Below are 7780 nucleotides of genomic sequence, written 5' to 3' on the forward strand. Positions count from 1 at the left end.
GTGCCGACCCTCTCCATGTAGAACAAAACAGCTTTTATAAGGTTACTGATATGACTGTAGTCTTCATTTTGATGAAGAGTGCTCATGATTTCCTACATATATTGCACAATTACAATTAGAGTCTTTAGGAGTTAAACTTTAAGGAGTTAAAAATTACTGAGTGCACCTTTAAAAGGTCCATATCATTTGTAAATTCCTCACATCAAGTTTAGAGTACAAGCTTAAAACCCAAAATAAGCAGAAATTTGTGCGAAAACTGATTTGCAATGACGAGTATGCCATTTATCAATTTATTTTTATTTCGTATAATAAAAACGTAATCATATTACAAAATAGCGCTGCTGTTCTCAAAGGTGTTGAAAAGCATTCAGAATTCGTGAAATACTATCAAATCAGCTTCTGTCTCGCTTTTGAATCGTTTTCACGTTGATAATTTACTCCGCCATGTTCATAGTTGACACGTTTTTAATCATACACCCCTATGTTTTATCACTCATATTCACTAAACAGTGTCACTTTAACGCCATTTCCACCAGGTCGTTAGTAGCCCTGACAGAGTCAATAACAATCAGAATACAGTTCAACTGTCGTCTTCTTACATCTTATTTTAAAGTTACCTGATGGGTCCACGCTGGTTTTCAACATCAGCCCTGAAAGCCTTGCTGTTCCAGCCCTTAATTAACTAATTAACACACCTGACACAACTAATCAAATAGGAATGGGCGGATCGATACTAAAGTATCGATACTTCCGATACTGATGTGGTATCAAGAATATCGATCCTCACATAAAAATATCGGTTCTGAAGTTGTTGTTTTTTTAAACTAGTGATCTTATTATTTAGATAACATGAATATTAATGCATCTCATAAACTTCGAAGTGGAAAATAATAATTATATGAGCGAATTGTTGCATGGCACCGGAACTATTTTTTCTTCCGCTCATCTTGACGCACAGAAATGCTAAAATCCACCAGCAGTCACATGACAGACAGAGCTCATATTATAATGGGCTTATTTAAATTAAGAGGTGTTAAAACATTGATAATGATCTTTAATCCTGTTAATAAATGATACCCTTATGAAAGCTACCCATGGATTTACTATAGTAATATTGTATTAACCATGACTATTAACAACGACTGTAGTACCATGTTTTTTTTTTTTTTTGGCAGTAACCAAGGTTTTGATACAATTAACCATGGTTTTGCTACAGCATTACTGTAGTATCCCTACTGTAACTTGGTTTTAGTAATATTAACCATATAATAATATCTATGGTTAATTTTGTGGTTTTATATGTGGTTTATACTAACTAATTTTTAAAGGGTAAACAAAGCAGCCTAATAATTTCTGCTTAGGCCTATAAATATATATATAAAAAATGTAAGAAATAATTTAAGTTACTAATTTTATCCAAAGAATTTGTTAAAATGTAGGTATCGGTATTGGTATCGATATCTGCGATACTGGCCTAAAAGTATTTGGTATCGTATCGAAAAGAAAATAAGTGGTATCGCCCATCCCTATAATCAAATCATGGCGAGTGCAGTGGTGAGATGTGACTTTACAGATTTTTGAATACACCTAATTTTTGTTAAAATAAAATTCTATACTCCTTTAGTTGTTTGCTTTTTTTAATTTAGAAGTTAAAAAAAAAAAAAATCACCTTTTATATTTAAAAAAATACCCTAGTAATAAAAAGTAATGTTTACAGGATTCCTGTATTGGACGGTCTGTCATAATGTGCTAATCAATCATAAAGGATCTGGGATCAAATAAGATACTAATGGTTAAACTGAAATCCCCAAATGATTTTTTTTATGAAATGAGTTTGTAATTTTTATCAAAACCGTTTGTATTTAAATTTGTCAAGCTTTTAACCCTTGTGCGTCAATTTAAAAAAGTTACTCAGAGGTCCTTAGCAGACAAAAACGTCCACGTCAAAAAACTGCCATAATAATATTATATATTAATATTATTTTCCACTTTCAATTAGTTATTTTTTTTAACCAATATCAGTCCTGATTATAACTGCCAAATATTCATTCATTTTCAGGATTTTAACCTTTTAAATGCCAGTTTGTTTATATAATGCCACTGTTGTTTTACACACACACATTTCTCCATACACACATACAAAACACACTCTGACATCCATACCAACACACCTACACAATTTTAGTTGCATCATTTATTTAACTGGCCTGCAGTGCTCTATAATACAGCAAACAGAAAATAGGAAAAAAGCTTGTATTTGCTCCATAGGCTAAACATGAGAAAAATGGCGCCATCTGGTGGAAAATATAAAAAATGTAAATTTTGAAGCCAGGGCTCCGGAATGAAAGCAAAATATCACAGAATTCATGATTTTATGCTTTAATGGCACTGGGATCAAATATTTCAGTTTTAATGGGTTTCAGTGGGGACATTTTTGTCCTGAAGGTGAAACTATTTTGTGTACACAGTGTATTATAGATGTATTATAGGAACTGAGGTTGAAATATCAAAATTCCCCCCAAAATACACATCTTTTGGCAAAATTGTATGCCGTTGGCATTAACCACGTCGGTGTGTCCTGCTGGATTTTTTTCCTCATAACAGCGGAAACAACTTAAAATACTTATTTTTGGGCATACAGATAAGTGTAAAACATCATTAGAGACTATAAAGGGTCTACTTTTATTAGTGTACACTCACAGTAACAACAAATCCTTGTGCTTTTGTAAAATAAAGAAAATAAACAGGGTGCGCTTTCAGCCGTCTCTGTCTCCGCGAGCATCTTTCTGAAACACATCACAAAAATGAACTGAAACTCCAGGAATACTTATCAGACAAACATGAAACATATGTCTAAAGAAAGCTTAAAATGTCTACTTTTAAATAAAACAATTCAAATTTAAAACAAATATTCTCCTGCAATGTAATCTGTATGAAACAAAGAGATGTACAGTTTCTCCTGGCTCAGCTAATCATCGCTAATCTGATCACACCCACCAGCAGAGTGCGCTATTCATACGGTAATGTGCTGAGACAATCAATGCAAACGGTAAATGCCCCCAACAATGCCTTAAAAAACATCAAGTTCATTCACTTTTCTGCGCGTTTGGAAGATGGCACACTACACAGGTGAGGAAGCTCTACAGATCGTCCTGGATAGTGACGAAGAGTTCACATTTTCCTCATTTTGAAGAGCGACTTGATCCAGCCGAGGATACAATTTCGGATGAGTAAGTCTTTACTTACATTACTTGACATGCTATTTTATATAAACATGTACATATTTTACTAGCTGGACTATTTCCAGACTTGCCAGCCAGGATTCAGAGTATTGAAATTTGAAATATGTCCTAATAGGCAAGTTTTAGTTACATTTAAATGTTGTTTCGGCTAAAGCAGGTATTTCAATTGTATGCTGTATGATATCAATATGATATGTGATATGATATAAAAATAATATGAATGTTTAGATTATATTTTAACTAGTGTTTATGCTGCCTCATTATCATCAACGAAGCTTGTGCTCGCAAATATCTGTTCGGGTGTAAATGTGTAAAATGTGCTGTAAATATGCGCGGACGATGAAGTGCGTGAATGTGTAAATGTTTGCGGTATGCTATCTCCGGTAATGGCCCATTGACAGACATTTACAGCATGCGTCTATACCCATTAATTTCCCATCAGTTATGCATATAGGCTACTGGTATTATACTTTGGAATATATATGTTATAATAGTTTTCAACTTTTTTTAGGAATGTGGCTGCATCACTCTCGCCTTCACAGATGTTTGTTTAATTTTGTTTATATAATTAGTGATAATACAATATGTATATGTGCCTGTGTGGCTTACAGCTATAAGAGGGCCAAGACAAACATTCAGGAAAGCAACAGGCAGTCCCCTCTATCATGGAAAACAGAGACTGATACTGACATGGTTCCACAGACTCTGAGATTCCTGCCTGCATGAGAACCTGGACCACAGCTGAGTCATGCTGACGCACACACTCCCCAGAGTCTCTTCAAAATGTTTTTTTTTCTGAGAATGCAGTGTCAACTCTCTGCCACAACACCAATGCTCAGGCTGCCAGGGCGATTGCAAAGGGCTGCAAATATAAATGGATAGATGTCAGCATCAGTGAGATGTACTGCTACATTGACCTGCTGTTTTACATGGCCATGGTGAAGGTGAGCTCCATCAGAGACTACTGGCGGCAAGACAGTCTTTCCTCTGTACCTTTTCCTGCCACAATCATGTCAAGAGACAGATACCGCACCATTTCATGGAATGTGCACATGAGTCACCCAGATGCAGATAAGGAAAATGACAGAAAAAGGGGCAGAGCTGAACATGACCATCTTTTCAGGGTCAAACCTCTCATGGACACTATCCGTCATGCTTGTAAAGCCATCTATCATCCTAAAAGAAACTTAGCTGTGAATGAAAGGATGGTGGCATGTAAAACAAACAGAGGAATGACACAGTACATGAAAGCCAAGCCAACCAGGTGGGGCTTCATGTTGTTTGTCCTTGCTGATTCACCAAATGGATACACTGTAGACTTTTCTGTGTACACAGGATAAAAAATACTTTCCCACAGGTCGTGGACTATCATTTGATGCTGTGACATCTCTTTTGGACTGTAAAGTTTTAGGCTCTGGGTACCATGTGTACATGGACAATTTCTACACATGTCCAAAGCTCCTGACAGACTTGTTTGCCATGAGGTTTGGTGCTTGTGGGACTTACAGAGACTATAGGAAGGACTGCCCACGGGATGCAACTAATTCACTCTCAAAATAATCTGCCAGGGGATCCATCAGGTGGATTCAGGATGGACTTCTTGTATTTGTGAAGTGGATGGACACACGAGAGGTATCTGTCTGTTCTATCATCCATTCTGCTTATACTGGTGAGACTGTGCAGAGGAGGGTGAAATCACAAGATACATGGAGGACAAAGACATTTCCATGTCCTGCACTTGTGACTGCCTACAACAAACACATGCCCCCCCCCCCCGATGGTTTGTTGACCTGTCTGATAAGCTGTTACAGTACTACACTGCACAACACAAAACAATGAAGTGGTACAGAAAGGTCTTTCTACACTTATTGGACATTGCTTCCACCAATGCTTTCATTATGCACAAAGAGCTAGGTGGTAACATGACCCACATAGAGTTCATGGAACAGCTTATTGCAGAGCTCTGTGGTGTGTCACAGAAAGTAGAACCAAAACAGACCAGTAGTGACCATGTACCGGTTCCAGGAGCTGAGCAGACATCAGGTGCAAAGAATATTGCCACTGTTGGTCGCCGGAGTGCATGCTTTGGAAAGTACAGCACGGTAAAAGGCAGATCACACCTTGGAAATGCCAGGCATGTGATGTTCACTTGTGTCTTCAGTTGATCGGGAACTGTTTTCAAATATGGCACAAAGGTATGTAACTGCATTCTCAAATCTGTGTGCTGTGAACTGTTCACTTCAAAGTTTACAATGCTTATGTGCAATACTATGTGAGCGAGTAGGCTAAGCATTGGTGGATGAGTGGGCTCATACAAACCATCCACCTTCGGTAATACTCTCGTCTCTCCCTGTGTACTGGACACTTTAATTATTTTTCTTTCATCTTGCACTGTCCCTGTTTGCACTTTTGCCCTGAATGTCTCTTTTGTACTGTCTTCTGTACCACTTCTCTATATGTTGTTTCATGTGTAAATCCGTTCATCAAAGAATCCTGAAAAAATAATTGTACACAACTGTTTTCAACATTGATAATAATAATAAATGTTTCTTGAGCAGCAAATCAGCATATTAGAATGATTTCTGATGGATCATGTGACACTGAAGACTTTCAGCTTTCAGCTCTGATCACAGGAATAAATTGCATTTTACAATATATTCAAATAGAAAAGTTATTTTAAATTGTAAAAATATTTCACAATATCACTGTTTTTGCTGTATTTTGGATCAAATAAATGCAGCCTTGGTGAGCAGAAGAGACTTCTTTTAAAAACATAAAAACATCTTACTGATCTAAAACTTTTAAATGGTAGTGTATGTCTAAAGTTTTTAAGTAAAGTCTTTATGTAAAGAAAATGTATAGTTAGATTACTTCTTTGAACTTAAACTTGGTTTTGTGAATAAGCTACAAACAATACATTCAATCATTAAGTCTCCTCACATTCATTCTCTCAGGGGAGGGGTCTTTGTCTCCTCAGGTGTGAATCACATCAGTATTCATGATCATCCACGTCTCCTCGCATATGGCCTTTCTAACACTAAAAGTGTCTTACAAAAGTTAAATGACTATATTGTTTTGTACGAATGAGTGATCAGGATGGTTTTCACATCATTTTGTAGCAAAAACTCTAGGCTACAAGATCCAGTTCTCAAAAGTCTTAAATGTTTAGTATGTGTTATATGGCCTTATTTCAGTGACTTAAATTTTTTGTTTTTTCAAAAACCAAGCATAAATGTTATTTTCTCAAAAATACAAACATGCACATACATGTTGTTCACATATTATTGTAGCCCAGTTTGTGCCGAATACAGTGTTATCAGACGTTAGCCATTAATATGTTTTTAAGCAACTGAAAAAAGCACAAATGTCAAGGCATGTCAAAACTTCTCCAGGGCCCAAAACACCCTCAGACCCCAGAGGGTTGCCGAAATGATCGAAAAGGCAAAAATGAAAAAGAAAAAGGTCACACAAGGTTTAAAGAAAAAAGAGACTTAAATGCATCTCATTTTGTTGAAACTACATTGTAATGTTTTTTTAGTTTTCTCCCCCTAAATGGTAAAGAGGTCTAAGAATCACCTCGTTTTAAAGACAAGAAACATCTTAATGTTTCTGTTATAGGATCCTAATGGGATCAAATAAGAATCAACTGAGGTAAAAAATCTTGTTGTTTCAACTTAAAAAGTAAGTGCCCGTGCTGCATTAAAAGTTTAATTTAAGTTAAGAGGGAAAGTTGTTTAAACAGAACTTAAAGTTGATTTAAATAAATAAAACTTAAATGAGCTTAATATTTTTTGTTTTTTTAAGTCAACTTGACTTTCTTAGGTCAATTAACTTAAGTCTAATTAAATTCAAGCTGAATATAAAAGTTAATTGTCTCATTATCATTTATTATAACTTATGGTAACCACAGAAGTAGTTACGGCCAGTCCAATGTCAGAGGCGTAGCAAAGGGTGGGCCGAGGTTAGATTATTCTTTGACTTCAAATATATATTTATAAAATAGCTTAAAAAATAAATTCTGATTTCTGAAAGTGTGAAAGAATTGTTTGAATGCGCTGCTTCTCTGTTGTTAAGGAAAATTTGCTTAAAAAAAAAAAACTTGGGCGAAAACTTGGCACATCCATTTTTATTGAGGCCCAGCCAAAAGTAATTTCCTGGCTACGCCCTTGATCAATGGTAAAACAAATTGCAATTTGTTAACACTGTAAATGGCCAGTTGATAATCACAGACCAATGGCTGATCCCTTTATCATACTCAGACTTCAGTTTGACACGCATGAGTTTCAAAACTTTACACGCAAATCACAATGATGCTGACAATCATCAAACACATCGAGTAAAAAGATGACCTTTGAATTTTTGCTACATGACAAATAACTGAAAGTGACAACAAACACAACAACCAACAGCATAGTGCTGGGAATCGGAATAGATTTAGTTCCCTTGATTTGTTTCAGCTGAATACTTTTTCTAAGTTCAGTTTCTAAGTTCTAAGTTCAGCTAACAAAAACTTGGGTGATTGAGTTATCTCAACAAGA

At 35.8% G+C, this 7780-nt stretch overlaps 1 protein-coding gene across 1 annotated transcript in view; it reads right to left on the reverse strand.

Annotated features, from left to right (window-relative positions):
* Positions 1–5822, reverse strand: part of LOC127454304 (polyadenylate-binding protein 2-like) — a 25788-nt gene extending 19966 nt beyond the window's left edge. The window contains exon 1 of the mRNA XM_051721418.1: positions 2701–5822. The gene's annotated coding sequence lies outside the window, so the exon portion shown is untranslated. The remainder of the gene's footprint in view (positions 1–2700) is intronic.
* Positions 5823–7780: the final 1958 nt, after the last annotated feature.

Source organism: Myxocyprinus asiaticus, chromosome 2, assembly GCF_019703515.2.
Source record: "Myxocyprinus asiaticus isolate MX2 ecotype Aquarium Trade chromosome 2, UBuf_Myxa_2, whole genome shotgun sequence".
NCBI classification, from domain to species: Eukaryota; Metazoa; Chordata; class Actinopteri; order Cypriniformes; family Catostomidae; genus Myxocyprinus; species Myxocyprinus asiaticus.